Here is a 20,841-nt window from a genome sequence, read left to right as displayed (position 1 = left end):
GCATGTACTTCGTCTTGGACGTATTAATCATCAACCCAATCCTTCCTGCTTCGCGTTTCAGTTTGTGGTAGATCTCCTCCACCGCCGCAGATGATCTGCCGACTATATCAATGTCATCGGCAAAGCAGATAAGTTGACTGGATCTGTTGAAAATCGTGCCCCGCATTTCGCCCACCGCTCGTCGAATAACACCTTCTAGCGCCACGTTGAACATCATGCAGGATAGACCATCACCTTGTCGAAGCCCCCTGCGCGTTTCGAATGAACTCGACAATTCACCCGAAATCCGCACACAGCACTGCGTTCCATCCATCGTCGCCTTGATCAGTCTGATCAGCTTCCCGGAAAAGCCGTTCTCGTCCATGATTTTCCATAGCTCGTTACGGTCGATCGTGTCGTATGCGGCTTTGAAGTCGATGAATAGATGATGCGTAGGGACTTGGTGTTCACGGCATTTTTGGAGGATTTGCCGCAATGTGAATATCTGATCCGTCGTAGACCGTCCCTCCATGAAGCCGGCCTGATGACTTCCCACGAATCTGTTTGCTTGTGGCGTTAGGCGGCGGAGTAGGATTCGGGACAACACTTTGTAGGCGGCAGTGAGGACAGTGATCGCTCGGTAGTTCTCACAATCCAATTTGTCGCCCTTCTTGTAGATGGGGCATATTACCCCCTCCTTCCACTCCTCCGGTAGCTGTTCTATGTCCCAGATCCGGAATATCAACCGATGTAGGCAATTGGCCAACCTGTCCGGGCCCATTTTGATGAGTTCAGCTGCGATGCCATCCTTCCCAGCCGACTTGTTTCTATTCAGCTGGCGAATGGCTTCCTTAACTTCACTCATCGTTGGGAGTGGCTCCTCTTCGTCGTTGGCTACGCCGGCGATGTACCTTCCCCCCCTGTCTTGATCTCCTGCATGTGCGCCGTTCAGGTGTTCATCGAAGTACTGCTTCCACCTTTTGATCACCTCACGATTGTCCGTCAGGATACCCCCGTCCTTATCCCGGCACATTTCGGCTTGCGGCACGAAGCCTTTGCGGGATGCGTTGAGTTTCTGATAGAACTTTCGTGTTTCTTGGGAACGATGCAGCTGCTCCAGCTCCTGGAGCTCCTCCTCCTCCAGGCGGCGCTTTTTCTCCTGGAAAAGTCGAACTCGCTGCCTCTTCCGCTGTCGGTGATTTTCCACATTTCGACGGGTGCCTCTTTGCACTACTGCCGCCCGCGCAGCATTTTCTTCGTCCATCACCCTCCTACACTCCTCGTCGAACCAGTCGTTCCGTCGAGATCGCTCCACATAACCGATAACGTTCTCCGCCGCACTGTTGATGGCTGTTTTGATGGTATCCCAACAGTCCTCGAGAGGGGCTTCGTCAAGCTCGCCCTCTGCCGGCAGCGCTGCTTCGACCGATTGCGCGTAGTCTGCCGCGACCTCAGGTTGCTTCAGTCGAGGACGTAAAATTTGATTGATTTCACATTGATTTCAATCTGTCTGAGTAAACCTGGACAGCCGATTTCACCATCGATCAGCTTCTTAACAAAAATAGCGCGCTTTATCACACGGCTTTCGTAGAGTGTTTCCATATCCAGCAGGCGACAGAGTTGCTTGTAGTCCGGAAGTTTGTCTGGGTTGTTCCATGGAATGAATCGGAGGGCATACTTCAAAAACCTTGATTGCACTGCTTCGATTCTTTGAGACCAGTGTTCCGAATATCACTCATTTTCAATGAATGTTTCTGATTGCACTTCGCAACTGAACGTACAACGGTAGGGTTTCTTTATTGATTGCTACTGGACCTACCCGATCATCGATCGTTCAATTCATCGCTAAAATACAGATCACCTCGTACGATGCTTGCTGTCAAAACAGTGCAGCACCATCATCAAATTGGAATCTCACCAATGCGCAATGCATATGGCGAATCTTGTTGGTCTTCGATCAGGAGTGAATGGATCAGGCAGTGAGTGAGTGATACATGAAGCCGATCATTAGCGTATTTTGTTTGATTTGATACATAGCAAATAATAAATTTATTTGTTGTTATAACGTTTTTTAACATCAGTATGATCAAAATCAAATTGAAGTTGTGTTTGTGAGGGAAAGATGTTCACTTTCGCCATGTTTTTCAAATTTTACAAGTTCTCTTATTAAACTGTCGTCCGTCACGTTAAAACTACTGAGAATTTATGGTGTCCCGCACAACTGTTTGATTTTTCTCGTCCTGCAAAAAATAATTTTGAATTTCATATAATTCAGGCAGATACTGAGTGAGCTACATTCAGAATGGATCAGTTTGTATCTCACTCATCTCCGATATGCGATGTTTGCTAAACCGATAATTCTGAATGATGCGACTCGGTTTGCATAGCTGATAGGAGCGCTGATCGAGATTGCATACCAGCCAGGCGAAGCAGTTGCGAGAGGCGCTATCCCATTATACAATCTGAATGTTTCCAACAGGAAACGTATCCTGAGTGTTTGTTTTGATTGATTTTCGGAAAACTGTTTGAGACCAGTATACCGTACATGGGCACCATACTATTGAAGCTGCTCTGCGACGTAGTTCCACATCCCCGTGGTGCAGAGTGGAAACGTGTCTGCAAGTCCGGCGTACTGCAGATGTACGGCCAAGAGAACTACACCAAACCCACTAGAGGCCGTCGACGGGTCTGCCAAACCCGCGCGGAAGAAGTGGTGCACCCGGGTACTTAGGTACCAGTACTTGGGTGTGTGCGTGATGGTCCAACACGCTTTCGGGGGGTCATGACCCTGATATGCGGATGCGACCGGAGGGAGAGCGATCGCCAACTTGTTTTGCGCTTCGGTGGGTATAGACCCGACTCGCAAAATGAGTATATGCGCAAAGTGGTGGCCAATGGTGGGCCGATCACTTAGGGACGTGTTTACACGTCAGTGTCCGAGAGGCACATTTTGCCGGAGGTGTCAGGGTTCGACACGCGTTTCAGGAATTGATGCGCCTGAACCGCGAGTGTGACCTGATGAGGGCGTTCTATAGCTCGATCTGCGCTTCGGGTGGTCAAGCGCCCGACTTGAAGATCGGGTAGTTGCGCTGAGTGGTGACTTAAGTCAACACTATTTGTGAGTTCGGAGGAGTCTGAGTCCTACACGTGGCTTAAAGGGCTTACCCCTCCTACCCGCGTGTTTGAACAGAGAAAGTGTCGTCGACAACTCGCTTTGTGTTTCTGGATCTTGGACTGGATTCACAAAGTTAGTAGTTGCGCTGTGTGGGGACCTCATTCACACGATGAAATGTCGGATCCTAACTCGTCAGAGGAGGGATTGAGCGTCGAGTTGTGTTAGAATGAGGCATTGCTGGTAGAGGATTCGGAAACGAGTATTGCCTTGGAGCGCACTAGCGCGAATTGACCTCCCACTATTGAAGTAAAGTGTGTCAAACAGTTCGAGGTGGGAACAAAGGTCAGTGGCCCCAGGTGGACTTTATGGCGTAGGGGGTACAGTATTCCTTAGCATTGTATCATGAGTCGTCCAATTGCACCCATGGACCCAGAGTAGCAAACTGGGGGGACGCGGTGGCTCGCCGTGCCTTCGAATGCAATCCGTAAATTGGATTTACCACCTGGGTTAACAACTAATAAAAAAAAATATTGAAGCTGTTTCAAGGTGAGATCTTACAAGCGAATAATACAGCAAACGGAGGCAGAAGGGATCCTTAAACTCCTTCAATAGTCTTATTAAGAATCCCAGGTTTCTGTTGAACGAGGATACCCTTTCTAGAGTCGAGTCAACATTTTCTTTTTTCTTTTGAGGATTATGCTTTAGATTGGTTTGCACACGCATCGAATATCTCGAATACAATAGACTGTTCTACTTTCGATATTCGTTACATGCATACATGAAGGCTGATTTTGAATAAACATTCTTTTTTTTTTTTTTATTTTTTATTTTAAGTGCAGCGTCATTGACGAAAAGGAGATCGAGTGTGCGGTTTTTGTGATTCTTCATAGCATTGATTTGTTTCATGTTCAAGAGTGCCATACGATCTACTAGGGCGGAACTCGAAGCGGGAATCAATGTTGAATTTGGGTAAGGACATTTGTGCCCAGCGGGAATTGTTATCCATTCAATACTCGGTTGATTATAGTCGCCAAAAACTAAATGAAGATCGTGGGGATGCATCAACTCTGAAACAGCTGTGGCAGAATCTATGTGTGAGCTTATCACAGCTTCGATGGCAGCATGTTCTGGGCTTAAGTATACAACACAAATATATCTAAATACTATATCGATGATGGCAAATCTACGATCTTTGTGTCCAGCAATGTGAATAATCTTCATGGCAGATGTTTCGTAAATGTTGTTTTGTTTCCCAAGCATTGTAATGAAAGAAAATTCGTCATTTCCTGCGGATAATGCTGCGATTCTAAGCCGTGGTTTTAACAGGGCTTGCAGTTTGGAGTTATATTTCGTGGCTAATGAACGATTTGCAACATCTACAAATTTTTGAGCCGATTCGGCAGATGTACCTCTGACTGCTAGATCACCACTCGGCAGGGATCGTGCATACACGACTTCAAATTCGATGGGATCCAGCATGTTTTGAATCTCATTTTTAGTTGTGTCAGCATCATGTAGTACCTTGGGTTTTATGATGGCGGTTTGTGAGATTTTGGACAGACGCTTTGGCTGGGCACGAGGTGACTTGGGTGTTTCGTTTGCAGGGATGCAAGTTGTAGGTTCATTTGAGCTAAGACGAGTTGGAGCAGTTGGTGTGATCAAAGCTGTCCAGCCGAAGGCAGAGGTGAAGATGGTTTAGAGGTGAGTGTGGCATATTTTGGATTGAGTACAGCAGTTTTTTTGATATTTCGTAGTCTTGTGTTGTCCGTAGATCACATTACAGCTTGTGCAAAGGTCTGTGGGGTTGACTAAAGTCTGTTTCACATAGAATCTGGTCGCATCTTTTCATTTACTGCAGCGCGAGCGCCCCTAGTTGTCACATCGTGAATCTATTGACAGTGTTTTGATCCGGATGGTTTGTTTACTTAGTGGTGAAAATTTCATCAAGATTGAAGCAGTCAGTTCAAAGTTATCGACGATGGAACGCGAAAGGCGAGAGAAAATTCTGCACACTCACGAAGAGAAACCAACGTGGTCAGGGGTAAATATCGCGAAATTCCTGAAATATTTATCCAAAATTGACTGTAAATTCGGTGCTGCAACGTTGCCGGGAGACCCTTATGGTGGATCTAGCAAAACAAACCAGGCGTAAAAGTGGAACATATGACCGGAAGCTGCGAGCAAAGGTAGTTCGATCAGTTCACAATAATCCTGGAATCTCCTTGCGTGTTGCGAAAAAGTTCAAGACGAACCACAGTATAGCTTGGCGAATTGCTTGGCGAGAAGGCTTGCGGTTGTATCATGCAAGCAAACACCCCAACAGGACGCTGAAACAAAACCTGGTTGCCAAAACCAGGGCAAGGAAGTTGTACGAGAAAGTGTTGACCAAGTACAACGGATGCGTTTTGATGGACGATGAAACTTACGTCAAAATGGATTTTGGACAAATAGGGGAAAACTGTACAAGACGCACCACTTAAGCATAATGGCTGTTTACAGCGATACCCATCATCTATGAACCAAATTGAAAGTTCACGACGATTCAGGGATCACATTTGCATCTTATCAAAAAGAAATAATATGTTAAAAACACGATTTTGGTTATATTTTTGTGAAAATCTTTAACAGCCAGAAACCAAGCCGCGGGGTAGAACACCAAAACTAGTGGACAGAACACAACATTCTGAATGGGTGGTGAGAAATGGAACAATGATTATACGGAATATAGTAATTGAAACATCACATTTTTGACTACATGTTCATCGTATTTTTGCAAACTAACCATACTTTGCAAAAAATCATTTATTATTGCTTAATTTAACGAAGATTTTGCTTTTCAAAATTCACTTCTTTATATCCTTATAGGTAAAACGCCTTCAGGTAGGCAACGAACTACAATTTCTTGACTGATATCGCGGCAAACATGGCGGCAGATATTTTTTTCGAGTCAAATATTGGTGCATCTTTAAAACTCAAACAAGGACGAAATTTGTTATAATTATGCATTCTTATCGTAATTTGGAAGTCAGCAAATAAACATATAGACATTTTGTTTTGACATTTTGTTTTTCTCAAACGTTAACAGCATTCCAAATTTGAGCTCAAAACACGTGGTTTTTCGGGCATTCTGCCCCAATTTTGATATTATTAGTTTTAGTTAAAATTTGTGGGAAGTTAGTGAAATATAATAAAATAATAATAGTCATTCGAAAGTGCACACGAGTGTTATAACGAAAAGCTGCAGTTTGATGAGCTAGTTCTGACTGGTTTGCCATAAAACCTTATATGTTAACCGAAAAAATAACAAGTTTTAAGCAGAGCCCATTAATCCTTCTGTTTTTAAGAATTAAAGTCGTTTGTGTGAAGTCTTCATCTAAGAAATGATGAAAAAGCTCGTTCGCTACAATAAAAATGTAGAAAAACACTATTCGGAGCCAGAGGTTAGTGAATTTTTGAGAAAGAATGGCATGGGCCATTTTACCTCGCTGGTGCGTCTTGTACAGTTCTCCCCTACCCGGTAACAAATTCTACCTTGCGAAGCGTGAAGGGAATGTTGTAGGTAGATTCAAGTTTGTTTTGCATATAAATTTGTTCGTAAGTTGATGATTCGGCAAGGATCTGTAGTTGTGGGAAGAAGATTTTTATCACTGGGAACACAATGAATGGAAATGTTTACAATGAAGAATGTCTCCAGAAGAGGGTTTTGCCATTCATTCGGTCCCACAAAGGTCCGGTGAAGTTCTGGCTGGACCAGACAAGCTGCCACTACAGCCGGAATGTCGTTAAGTGGTATAAGGAGAACAAGATCGATTTTGTTGAAAAAAGTATCAATCCACCAAACTGTCCGGATTTTCGTCCCATCGAGAAATATTGGGCAATAGTTAGAGACAAATTGAAGAAATGTGGCAGAACCATGAAAAAAACCGCCCAAATGGAAAAGTGGTGGAACAAGATGGCGAATGAGGTTACTAGCAGTACTGTGCAGAAAATGATGGGTGGTATCACAAAAAAAGTTCGAAAATTCATCCGAAAAGCTGACGAATGATTTTTATGTATTTTTTTTCCTTACAGTGCAATAAAAACCCTACAAAATGACATTTTTACTGTTGTTGTACGTTATTTCTTTGCGGAGAAATGATCAATTTTATCCGAACAGATTCTATGTGAAACATACTTTACGAAGCTCCAAGATGAAGGGAAGATGATCCGTTTTAAAATTGTCGATTTTCGTGTTTGCACTAAACTCACCAGTTTAACGTATTCGGGTGGCACATTACGTCGCATACTGACACATTGGGTACAAACGTATTTAAGTGACACCTTTTTGTAGTAATACCAGTAGCGGTGAGTCCAGAACAGTTACAGTGTGAAGCTTTGCGTCAGACGTTGCAATATACTCGATCTTTGTAGTCCTTTTTTTTGTTGCTCGTTGAACACTGAGTGGTACTCATCGTTAAGGATCGGTGTAATGCCATTAACAAGACACAATGATTCTAGTTAACACAAGGAGTCAACATTCGGTCACAATATATGCGTTTGTTTTAGGCTTTATAAACCGTAATTTTGACTAAACTGCATTTCAAAGTCGTAAAACACTTCGCGTTTAGTCCAGATTAAATGAATTCAGCATTTATCCGATAGTTAACACAGGTTAAAATATTATTTAAATCACAGTGCTTTGAAGACAATACACTCTACAAAACAATGTTGCCAGAATTTGTTTGTTGGAGGGTGTTTGACGAAAAGAATTCCGCGCGGGCGGCAGTAGTGCAAACAAGCACTCGCCGAAATGTGAAAAATCACCGACAGTGGAGTAGGCAGCCAGTCCGAATTTTCCAGGAGAAAAAGCGTCGCCTGAAGGAGTAGGAGCTCGAGGAGCTGGAGCAGCTGCATCAAGAAACACAAAAGTTCTATCAGAAACTCAACGCATCCCGCAAAGGCTTCGTGCCACAAGCAGAATTGTACTGGTAAAAGGATTAAGGCTACCTGACAATCGTGAGTGATAAAAAGGTGGAAGCAGCACTTCGATGAACATCTGAATATACAGGAGATTAAGACGGATACATTCTTGGCGTTGCCAATGACGAGGTGGAACCATTTCCGCGATGAGTGATGTTAAGGAAGCCATTCACCAGCTGAATAGCAACAAGTCGGCTGGGAAGGATGGAATCGCTGCTGAACTCATCAAAATGGGCCCAGAATGGTTGACCGCTTACCTACACCTGTTGATGGTCTGGATCTGGTACAAAGAACAGCTTCCGGAGAAAAGCAACAAATTGGGTTGTGAGAACTACCGAGCGCTCACTTTCCTTAATGCCGCCTACAAAGTGCTGTTTCGAATCCTATTCCGCCGCCTTACGCCACAAGCAAACAGATTCGTAGGAAGTCATGGGCTTAATGGAGGGACCGTCTACGAGGTACCAGATCTTCACACTACGGCAAATCCTCCAAAAATGACGTATACACCAAGCACCATCTCCTCATCGACTTCAAAGCCTCATAAATACGACACGGTCAATCCTGATGAGCTATGGACGATATCATGGACGAAAACAGCTTCTCGGGGAAGCTGACCAGACTGATCATTGCAACGATGGATGGAACGCAGTGCTGTGTGCGGATTTCGGGTGAATTGACAAATTCATTCGAATCGCGTAGGGGTCTTCGACAACTTATCTGCTTTGCCGATGACATTGATATTTAGTCGGCAGATCATCTGCGGCGGTGGAAGACATCTACCGCAAACTGAAACGCGAAGCAGGGAGGATTGGGTTGATGATTAATACATCCAAGACGAAGTACATGCTGGCCTGCGGATCCCAGACCGACCGAACCTGCTTTCCCGCGATCGACGGCGACGAGCTGGAGATAGTCGAAGACTTTGTCTATCTCGGCTCACTGGTGACCGCAGACAATGACACCAGCCGTGAGATCCGGAGGCGAATTATCAGCGGAAGTCGTGCCTTCTATGGACTCCACAAGCAACTGCGGTCGAGAAGACTTAGCCCTCGCACGAAGTGTAACCTGTATATGACGCTCATTAGACCAGTTGTTCTCTAAGGACACGAGACATGGATGTTGCTCGAGGAAGACCTGCGTACACTCGTAATTTTTGAGCGATGAGTGTTAAGAACCATCTTTTGCGGCGTACAAGAGAACGGAGTGTGGAGGCGAAGGATGAACCACGAGCTCGCGCGACTCTACGGTGAACCCAGTATCCAGAAGGTGGTGAAGGCTGGCCGGATACGCTGGGCGGGACATGTTGCGAGAATGCCGGACGACTGTCCTGCAAAACAGGTGTTCGCTACGAATCCGGTAGGAACAAGACGAGCGGGGACGCAACGAGCGAGGTGGTTAGACCAAGAGGAGCGTGATCTGGCGAATGTGGGGTGCCCGAGGAATTGGAGAACGGTTACCATGCACCGAGTAAGTTTTAGGAACAATGTTCGTCAAATTATGTATGTCGTTGAACGGTATTCTATGAAAATAGATATATAAAAAAAATGAAAATAAAATCATTGTTGAAGAGCGTTGTAAAAAAAGCGATTTGTTCAGCGAATGCCTCAGACTAAGCGGCATTCGAAACCATGGGCTACCCTTGTCAGAGATTTTTCATAATAGTTTCATTCAAAACAAAAAAGTACATTCCGAGTGATAATAATCTAAGATTCTATACTCCGCATTCACGTTGCTTCACTCATTTTGTTTTCCTTCCCAACGATCTGTACCGAAACCTTTCACAAATATTAACCTGACTGTATCCAAATGTTGTGTTACACTCCAATATGTTTCCTCCGGGCTTTGTTTTGGTGGTTAGCATAAGGTTTCCTAATTTTATCGATTTTGAGTCATCGGTTGTCAGTTTATCGCTCACGAGAAAATCTAGCGAATCTCTCTGAGCTCGGTGACGCTCGAACGTTAGATATGTTAAGATCTGTTTAAAAGGTAAACTGCTTGATACAGTGATTTTTTTTAAATATTGGCTTCTTGTCATCCAGTCAATGTGGCGAATGTTTATTTTTGAGATGATATTTTTACCCATCTGTTATCTACAAACTACCAATTTTTTTCATAAGTTTAACTTTCATAGCATAAAAGGGTGGTTATGACCAGCATAACATTGACCATTCTAATCTACTAGCTAAATATAGTTTTTCTTCGGTTTTTTTGGTTTCATTCAACACTTGCAGTGGAAGATTTCGAACATCCCTAGGAAGATCGCTACTAATTTCTTACTTTATATTGGATAAGATAAAAATGGCTCATATTCTGAATTTTCAACGATCGAAAGGCAAAAGGGAGGAGATTGGTTGTGGTTTTATTTGTTATAATTATGTAATTTACTGTTCCTGCAAACTGTTGGGGAACTGTGAGAATTTGATTCATGTTTGTTGATTGTATTTTTTTTTGCAAATGTGATGCAGGATATGCGCAAAATTACGTTGATTTATCTTACTGTTGATTGATGACAGCCAAATCTTACTGTCCGGATCCATTCATCATGGTTTTTCTCGACCTGTAAATAAAAGAAAATAGATTCTATTAGAAAACAGTCAAACGAAAATGGAGATTTCCTATCAAAAAAGGTACCTAGGGGAGGTAAGGGCATAACGAGAACCCGAAGCGAACTGGACACTCCTCTTTTCTAAGAAAATACGAATTTTCCGTAATAAATTTTCACCAGGAACAGTTTTGTAGTTCCTTTCTTTACACAGATTCTCAAGTTACGAAAATATTAAAACTATTGAGCACCAAAAAAAAAGCTCTTATGATTGCTAAATCATCTCGATCTATAAGATACGCACTATATCATGATGTATACATTGTTCCTCAGTTTTCACTAACATTAAATTTTAATTTTTTTCATTTGAATCAACTTTTCAACGGCGATGCGAGGTTAACGGTAGAACACGTACTGATAGAATGTCCACAATATTCAGGCCCTAGAAATGCATACCAAATAAATGAATCAATCCGGAACGCACTCTCGAACGATGCAGTAGAAGAAGATAAATGCTGTGTTTCCTGAAAGAATCTTTTATAATTAACTAATTGTAAAAAAAGCCTTTTTCCTAGAGACGAACCAGCCAAAGGCTGAAAGTCTCTCTAATAAAGATAAAAAAAAACTTTTCAATCCGTTTTTACTTAAACTTGTTGACTCGGGACGAACAGAGCACCATAGATCGGGGCACGATGAGCCTTTTGTGCTGCAGAATCCAGCAGCGAAATCAACTCGATGAAGTCAACTGAATTATTGAGCTACAGTTTGACAAGTTTACATCTGTCGATTTAGCCTATTAGTCAGGTGTCGGAGAGATAATCAGAAGACTCGAGTTCGATTCCAGGTCGAGGCGATTTTTTTCATTTATCATTCAAGATCGATTATCGAAGTTGTGTAATTTCGAAGAAAATAGTGTAAAAAACGCTAACTGAACACTTTTGTCTCTTTTTTCTTCGAAATAATACAACTTCTTTAATCCATGACTATTTTCTCCCACAGTAGATTTTCTTCACCCCATAGCAACTTTTTCTTGTCTCGACAAGATCTTTTGAAACGTATTTTGCTCATCTGTGTTCATTCGAAAACCAATTTGCCCAATCTCCTGTAGCTATTCTAGAAAAACGTAGGGAAAATCAGGTAAAAAAAAGCCTTTCAGAATAATCTGATCCATAAACGTCCATTTGATTTCACGAATTTTTTTAAACTTAAAAAAGATGATTTACAAGAATTTCACACGCGCGGAGTGCTTGAAAACGGAATAGTTATCTTTTTGATAGAAAATCGCCAGGGTAAAAAACATATAAACAGTTTCAGAATATCTACAGCGAAAAGATGCTTTTCCATTTGCTAAACAATCACTTTATGTCTCTGTTACTTTTCTCTCTGTTCTGATTATTTGGCTGTTGCTTATCTAACAGAAAAATCACGCTACACTTACTAACGAATGAGTGAATCTCGAGTGCTGATGTTGCACTTCAGGGAGTAAGATGAAGCTTAATGATGGTTGAATCACCGATCCCAGGGCGTTTTTAGCCACGCCAAACACACAAAAAAAGGAAGATAGTAGTTGACTGGTGGTGTAAAGATTGCTTCATTTGAAAAAAAAAATTAAATAAAACCAAAAAATGCAGACAAACCTAGGGGCGATAAGAGTATAATAAGCACCTGGGGAATAATAAGCACTCTTTTTCACGCGAAAGTATGTGTGATTGTACGTAATCTACAAACAGACATACATTAATTTGTTATTTTTTTGTATGAAAAAAAACACCCCAACCAGGAATCGAACTCGCGTCTTCTGATTACCTCTCCTACACCTAACCAATACGTTAAATCGTCAAATGTATACAAGTCAAGCTGTAGCTCTATAATTCAGTTGACTTCATGGAGGTGAATTCGTTGCTAGATTTGACGGCGGAAAATGCTCATCGTGCCCCGATAAATTAAACTCTATACGAATCGAGTCAAAAATTTAAAGTTTAAACGCCTTTTAAAATTTATTATAGTGGAAAATTTAAAATATATTGATAGTAAAAATTGAGGAACAATGTGTACATGTGTGTCAAAAAAATTCAACGATCATAAGAGCTTATTTTCCGGTGCTCAAAATTATAAGATGTTTGTCACTTTAAAACCTAGTAGTTGTTTTTTTGTTATATATGTATTTCTGTATAGATGATAAGAGGATTTCTTTTTGGCAGAAAAGTTAATACAATACCTACTAAGTACGAAACTATGATTCATGAAAATTTATAAGAGAAAATACGGTCTTTCGTAGAAAAAAGGACCTTACTATGCCCTGGGTGCTATAATTTTTTTTCTTATTAAGTTTTAGTTTTAACTTTAAAATAACCCCGGTTTTCCTGAATTTAAGATCAGCTATATAACAAAATAAACCTTTCAATTACTTTTTAGAAAAATAATCCGTGGCAGAAATACGTTGGCTTCAATGAAATATAAATGCAATGTTATAAACCCTTGAAATATCATTCATGTACCTTTAAAGAATGAAAGCTTAGTAAATTCTTGTTAGTTTTGAAAATAAAAAGCTAATTGACAATTGAAAAAAACCTTCTAATAACCTTCTTAAAGAAATACCAAAAGGCTGTAAAGCAAGTTCAGAACTGCTTCCAAAATATTCGATGTCAACTCTAAGAAATTATAATCTCCCTGCATAACCAACATGGTGAACAACTTTATGAAAAAAAAACTGTTTAGAGTGTAGATGGGTTTGTGATTGAAACAATTTCTTTATTTACCGTAAACTGAGCTAACTGAGATATTTCAACTTCAATTGCCTCTTAAAAATAAATCAACAGTAGATCTTATGATTTATGCATCAAAATAAGTGAGGTTGAAGGGAACATTGACAAAATCAAAAAAAAATTAGGTTTGTTCATAAGTTTTCAAAAATTTGGAAAGAAATTTATCAATATTCAAGTTACTTCAAAAGATATTTTGGAAAACAATTTCGAGTGAGACGAAAAGGGGAGAGTTCTATTTATCAAGCTTAAGGAAGTAAAAAGCTTAAATTTTTCTTAAATAACACTATATTAAATATTAAATATTATTAAAATATTAAAATATTTAAAAAAAATAAAAATAATAAAAGAAATTATTAAAAAAAAATAAAAAAATTCAATTACTTACGTTGTTCTTTCTACAATAGAACCTGGATAGGCAAGAGCTCAAGGGACTGAACATTACCATCGCGTAAGAAATTTTTCACTTATCCAGCTTCACATTTATACATGTAGGTACAGCAGAAAAATCCTCAAGAGAAAATGAATAAGATTTGTTCCAGTAGGTATGGAATAGCAAAATGCGACACATAAGACACAACAATGAATGTGATTAAAATATGCAAAATATTTATGAAAAACACATTTTTTTTGTGCTTTTGATAAAAGTTTATACTCTGACGAAGAATCGTTACCCGTTATTTAACTATTAGGGGAGATAAGGGCATAAGGACCACCTTAAGGAAGACGCTTATTTAACCATAGAAAAAAGTTATAATAGGGAGGTTGCATTATTGTTTCGTGTTCAGACACTTGAAAGCCTATTTCCAAACGGGCTGAAACTTGAAAAACTAGATGAAAACGTTAAAAAATGCATTTTAAAAAAATTGCCAAAAGCTGAAAACCAGCCACTGTAGGGGCATAATGAGAACCCCCCTTGAGGCAGTATAAGCACCATTAATCAAAGCACGATGGGTGTTTTCTGCCGGGCAATCTAGCAGCGAATTCAACTCAATGAAGTCAGGTGAGCCGTAGATTTTTCAAACGAACCAATAACAAAATAATCTAGGTCTGTTTGTAGAATACAAACAATTCACACAAGCTCATACATTATGTTTCTGGTGCTTTGTTTGGCGGATGATGATACTAGCCGTATAAAGTAACAATAAAAAAATCGATCATGAATTGTGAATGAAAAAAAAATCACCTCGAACAGAAATCGAACTCTAGTCTTTTAATTACCTCTCCGACACCTTACCCATAGGCTAAACTTGATTCTCTACGGAACGTAAATGACCGTATTCTTGATCCCGCTTTCGTTAGTGACACTTATGACATTGAAGTGGTTGAACCCCCTTCAAGTCTTTTGATACCAGAAGCTCACCATAACCTTTTCGTGCTCTGCTTTACCATTAATAATAACTGTGACGCACACTTTCCAACAAACAACGGTGAATTAGAGCTCGACTTTGCAAGGTGTGACTATACTGTGTTGAATCAAAGTCTGTCTTTGATCAACTGGCTTGAGTTACGCGGTGACAAATCAACGGATGATGCAACGGTGCTGTTTTACGGAAAGCTTTTTGATGTCATGAATAGGATCATCCCACGTAAGCGGAGACGTCTCAACACAACCAAACTTCCGTGGTGGTCTTCTGAACTTCGTCATCTTCGAAATATTGTACGCAAGGCTCGAAAGCGTTTTCTACGTTCCAAGTCCCAACAGGATAAAGAAAGTCTAAAACAACTCGAAACTCGATACAACGATTGCCAAGCCGCATCATTTCGTAGATACATCGACCGAAAGGAATTAAACCCTGAAGAACAACCCATCTAGTTTCTGGACGTTTGTGAAGAACCGCAAGTTAAGCAGCTGTATACCTGAGCAAATGAAGTACCACGAATTGTCCGCAGATTCAATTGAGGAATCGGCCAATCTGTTTGCCGACTTCTTCAGCAGCGTGAACAATCTCAATTCACCTGAGCTTTCTGATGCGAGTAGACAGGGTATTCCTACGCATGACAATACGCTACCATCCTTTAACTTTACGCAACGTGATGTTCTATCTGAGCTGGAAAAGCTGAACGTCAAAAAAGGTCCTGGAACTGATCTACTACCACCAATATTCTTGAGGGAATGCGCAGAATCATTGAAGCTGCTTATCTGTCTGCTTTTCAATCGTTCTCTTCACGAACGGAAGTTTCCTGCGGTATGGAAGACCGCCTCGATAACTCCGATTCATAAATCCGGTTGTAGTAATTCTGTGGAAAATTACCGAGGAATTTCAATCCTGTGTTACATAGCCAAAGTCTTTGAGAGCATGGTTCACTCGTCACTTGATCTCTGACTATCAACACGGATTCGTTAAGAAGCGATCCACAGTGTCAAACCTGATGTGTTACACCAACTTCCTATCAACCGAAATCGAGAAGCGTCGACAAGTGGATGCAGTCTACTTTGACTTCAGTAAGGCTTTCGACAAAGTTCCTCATAGACTCGCCATTCACAAGCTGGTTCACATGGGTCTTCCCCTTTGGATGACCGAATGGCTTCAATCGTATTTGACCGATCGAAGAGCGTTTGTCAAGATCAATACATCACGTTCGCGCATTTTTTATTTGACCTCAAGTGTCCCGCAAGGCAGTATTCTGAGCCCTTTGATATTTGTTCTTTTGTGAACGATCTGGCTTTCCGTCTGAAATCCTGCATGCTGCTATATGCTGATGATCTTAAGATCTACAAAATAATCTCATCGGTTCTAGATTGCCACGCTCTTCAATCTGACATCGACGAGCTTCTCCTGTGGTGCTTTGAAAATGGGATGCAGTTGAACATAAAAAATGCAAGTCCACACCCAGAGGAAATCTTATTATAAATTTCATAAGATACATCTTATGAACCACTTTTTTGCTTCCAAACTAATTTTTCATAAGAGTCTTATGAAATTCTTTCAATTTTCATACGATGTTCTTATGAAAAATAGAGGAAACGGCATTGTGAAAAAATGATGAACACATTCATTCATAGCATCAGTTTTTTTTTTGTCATCATCTAACAGTACGAAGCAATCGCCAGTTCATAGTTATTATAGTTTTCATTCAATGATAAATGTTATTGTTATCTTAAGAAAGGTAAGTTCGATTTGATGTTTTTGGTGTGAACGTTGAATATATTAGTAAACTAAAATACATTATTTGTTTACTTTTCAGCAAGCTGATCCGCAAAAAACGAAAGGTCGAAGATTAAGATGCGGCAAAAAAAAACTTTGATGGAGCCGTCTGTTGATGCGCTGCTGATGGTGACCATGAAGGATTTAATTTTAAACAAATTTGGCAAACAATAAAGTGAATGTTTTCAACATGAAATATCGAGAATTTTTCTTATTAGAAAGTGATTTACTGTTTCCATAAGAATCTCTTATGAAAAGCAACAACCTCTCATTGAAGTAGGCGTTCATCTTCAGAATTCATTCGCGTCATAAGACAATCTTATGAATTTCATTAATTTCTCTTATGGCGCCACTTCATAAGAGAATCTTATGGCATACATAATAGTATTTTTCTGAGTGCATAACTTTTAGTCGCCGTCAGTCCAATGTCTGCTTCGAGTACAGTATCAACGGTACCAGCATCGATCAAGTCAGCTCCATGAACGATCTGAGCGTCATCGTTGATAAAAAACTAACGTTCAGCGACCATATCAGTGCCATCACAGCGAAGGCTTTCTCTGTTATTGGATTTGTGAGGCGCAATTCACAATCTTTTCAGGATGTATACACTCTTAAAGCTGTGTACTGTTCCTTGGCGAGAAGTGTTTTGGAGTACGCCGCTTGTGTGTGGGCTCCTTACCACACATCTTGGAGTCTTCGAATCGAAAAAGTGCAGCGATCATTCATTCGTTACGCTCTCAGGTCACTTCCGTGGAGCGACCCCATCAATCTTCCGGATTATGAGAGTCGGTGCGTGTTGATCAATTTAGAGACCCTCTCTTCCAAACGTGTAAAACTGAAACGGCTTTTTGTGTTTGATCTGGTTACCGGCAACGTGGATTGTGCAGCTCTACTTAATGAAGTATGCTTTCTTGCACCATCCAGACATCTGCGAGGAAGACAACTTTTAGCGCTAGGTATGCACCGCCTACTTACGGACAGAATAGTCTTCTGACCAGCTGTTTTCAGTGTTTTAGTGTTGTGAACAATTTGTTTGATTTTACTGTGTCCAAAACGATGTTTAAACAAAGAATTAAGAACCTTAGATATTAAGATCAGTCTGTAGGATATTTGAATCCAAGACGGTGTGTGAAATAAATAAATCGTCGGATGTAAATTTGTCAAGGTTTAGCTCTATGAATAAATTTTAATTCACTGCTAGATTCTACGGCAGAAAAGGCTCATCGTGCCTCGATCAGTGGTGCTCTTTATGCCTCGAGCCAACAAATTTAAGTAAAAACGTGTTTTAAAATTGATAAAAATGAAAAATTATAAATTTTATAATGGTAAAAATTGAGAAACAATGTGTAAATCATGTTGCAGTACGTACTTTATAGATCAAGGTTAGTTAAGATCATCAGAGCTTACTTCGTGATGCTCGAAAATTATAATATTTTCGTTACTTGAGAACCTAACTGATTTTTTTTTTCAAATGTCTCTGTAAAGATGATAAGAAGATTCCTGCTTTTGTGGGAATTTAATGCTATAGGAAATACGAAAAAAATCCTCATGAAAATTTATTCAAGAAAATACGTACTTTTGTAGAAAAGAGTAGTGCTTATTATGCCCTGGATGCTCGTTATGCCCTTATCTCCCCTATAATGCATTTTTGTCGTAGCTAGAATCTTCTTCATTTTCAATTTTCGAAAATAATAAAAAGACACACACCGTCTTAGCCGATTTAGGCTTACAGACTGAATAAATGACATGGACAACTTAAGATTAACATTTAATACCCAGTACCGAGATGGGAATCGAACCCATGCCATCAGTGGACCAGGCGATTACCGTCTTACCACGCTAACCACTCGACCACCGAGACGTACAATAATGTGTAGACCAATCGAAACTAAACATTCAATGAACACGAAATGTCAGGTTTTGAAACTCTCAGTGTTTTTGAAGTAGTTAAAAAGAAACTTCACTAGAACACAGCTTCTAGGTCTAGCTATTTCTGCAAAAATGCATATGTTGCAAAATTCATATTTCAGAGTGTGGAAACGAAAGGAATAGAGAAGCGTAACTTTTTTGCCAAATTTAAAATTTATGAATAAGTAAAGCTCAAAGGCTTTATAAACAACCAGATTCTAAATTATATAAAGTTTAATTGACCTACAATTTAAAAAATAAACTGCATAATTATTTTCTGATGATTTACGACGAACACGTTAATAAAATAAATAATTCATAAAACTATATTTTACAAAAACATTAAAATACAGTTATTTGGAATCGTTAACATTAATAACATTTTCAAACTTTGGAGAGATTTTGTAAGACAATGTATCTGGGTAAAAGAAAGAATTGAACATAGTTTCATCTTAGGGAAAGTTTTAAGACGTTAAAGCTTTAAGCATAAAATTCAAAAATTTAGAAATTAGGAAGTTTCAGATTTGATGAAATTTTAAAAGACTCTGATAAAAAGATTCTGATGTGTGGAATTTTTGGAGTTCATGTTACATGTTTTTCAACATCAATTTTCATCTTATCTAGTCTCTGAAATTTCAACTTAAACAGTTGGATGCGATTCTCCCCAAAAAATACAAGATTTTTTATTCTTAAGCAATGTTTCCCTAAAAGTAGTAAACATCGGCAAAAGAGGGATCCTTAATCTAGGTTGTTAAAAAGATTTAAAATCTCTTTTATATTTTATGAAGGTTAATTAGTTTATCAACTATCTATTTTTTAAATTCTCTTATTGAATTTTGGGCATGTTGGCAAATAATGAAACAAATAGTAGAATTCTTAGACCGAAACTAAAATATTGAAAAGTGCAAAGATCAACGGAAAAGAAGAAATAGAATAATTGGTAAAAAATGTAAGCTGGGGATTTGTGTTTTGTTCATCATTAAATAACTCGTGTGATTCTTAAATTTGAATGCATCTTTTTGATTGAAATCGTCTTCTTTAGTGATTTTCTAAGTGGTCCCTACCGCTTCCAGGGAAGCAAGATCTGTCATGTGAGCTGTGATTACAATTTTGAATTTTAAAGAGCATTGGAAAAATGCTCAGGGGAGGTGAGATTTTGGCGTTTCACATGCCCAAATAAAAACGATAATAAAAAGTTTGTAATATTAGTTTTTGAAGCGTTTCTCTCAGGATACAGGTTTTTGTGAATTGTTATTTCATATCATCATATGTTTTTCACTTGTTGCCATACAATTAAAAACAATTAGACTCACTCATTTGCCCCTATATATGAAATCATAATGAAAATGATCGAAAAACTGAGTTGGTACCATCTCTAACGTAGAAATCTAATCAATCAACTCTAATCAAATCGATTTGAAAAAAATAAGTTTTTGTTCTTTCACATATTTTTTGAAAGTTACAATAACCATTCAAAAAAAGAAAATAAATAAGAATAAAAATATTTTATAAATCTTGAACTTACACCAGCTGACGTTTAAGGTGTGATTAAACGTTTGGCATTATAAACTCAAAATTTGTAATTTTTACATTTATTTCCCTTACGCTTAAAACGGCTCGTTTGATTATCTATAAAGTTATTGAAATTCTTTATTGAATATTTATTAAATGTAATTATGCTTTATTGACATTTTGTTATTTGAAAATTAAAATATGTTTTTAAATTCTTTTAAAAATCGGAAACCTAACGATTTGTTTTTGGGTGAAATAGAGCCTTGTACCAAAAACTAAAACATTATTTTTTTCAACAGTATCAACGAGTTATTACTTATTTTTTCCGAAATTTACTAAGCGGGGCGGTGAGCTCGGAAAATCAGCAAAGAGGAGCGTTGATTGAAAAAAGTGTGAAAACCACTGGTCTAGTCTAGTTTCATTCTCTTTTATTAAAAAAGGAGTAGGGTTTTGAGATACTTTCTGCAAATATCTTTTCATCTTCAACACTTTTCATCTTCAGTGGCTTCTAAAAAATATAATGTCTACAGATAATCATCGCTTGTACATTGGATTGGACTTCAAATTGACGTAAAATAATTATTGGGTAAAGTTATTTTAAATTTTTTGAAAATATACGATTTTCACGCATTCAAGAAAAAGGGATAAGTGGCAACAAACTGAGTTTTTAATGGAAACCAAATTTTTGATTTAAAATAAATAAAAAGCATAAGGGTGTTGCATACATTTAGGGGTAAAACATACTGCACAAAATTCTACTAGTTGAAAACATAAAAATTAATGGTTGGATGGATGAAATATTGAAATTTACAAACGCGTCTTGTAAAACAATCACATTCGAGCATATAAAAAAGTGAATTAAAAGATGAAACTATTATTTGCAATTTGATGAATTTTAGCTCAGACTGGTGACTG

At 39.1% G+C, this 20,841-nt stretch overlaps 1 protein-coding gene across 5 annotated transcripts in view; it reads right to left on the bottom strand.

The window, feature by feature from the left end:
- Positions 1-9,617: 9,617 nt before the first annotated feature.
- LOC129755947 (ras-specific guanine nucleotide-releasing factor 2-like) overlaps positions 9,618-20,841 on the bottom strand; it is a 546,013-nt gene continuing 534,789 nt past the window's right edge. For all 5 annotated transcript variants that reach the window (XM_055752664.1, XM_055752665.1, XM_055752668.1 and 2 more), the window contains one exon: positions 9,618-10,610. The gene's annotated coding sequence lies outside the window, so the exon portion shown is untranslated. The remainder of the gene's footprint in view (positions 10,611-20,841) is intronic.

This window comes from Uranotaenia lowii, chromosome 3 (genome assembly GCF_029784155.1).
Source record: "Uranotaenia lowii strain MFRU-FL chromosome 3, ASM2978415v1, whole genome shotgun sequence".
Classification (NCBI taxonomy): Eukaryota; Metazoa; Arthropoda; class Insecta; order Diptera; family Culicidae; genus Uranotaenia; species Uranotaenia lowii.
This window is presented reverse-complemented; position numbering and strand designations above follow the sequence as displayed.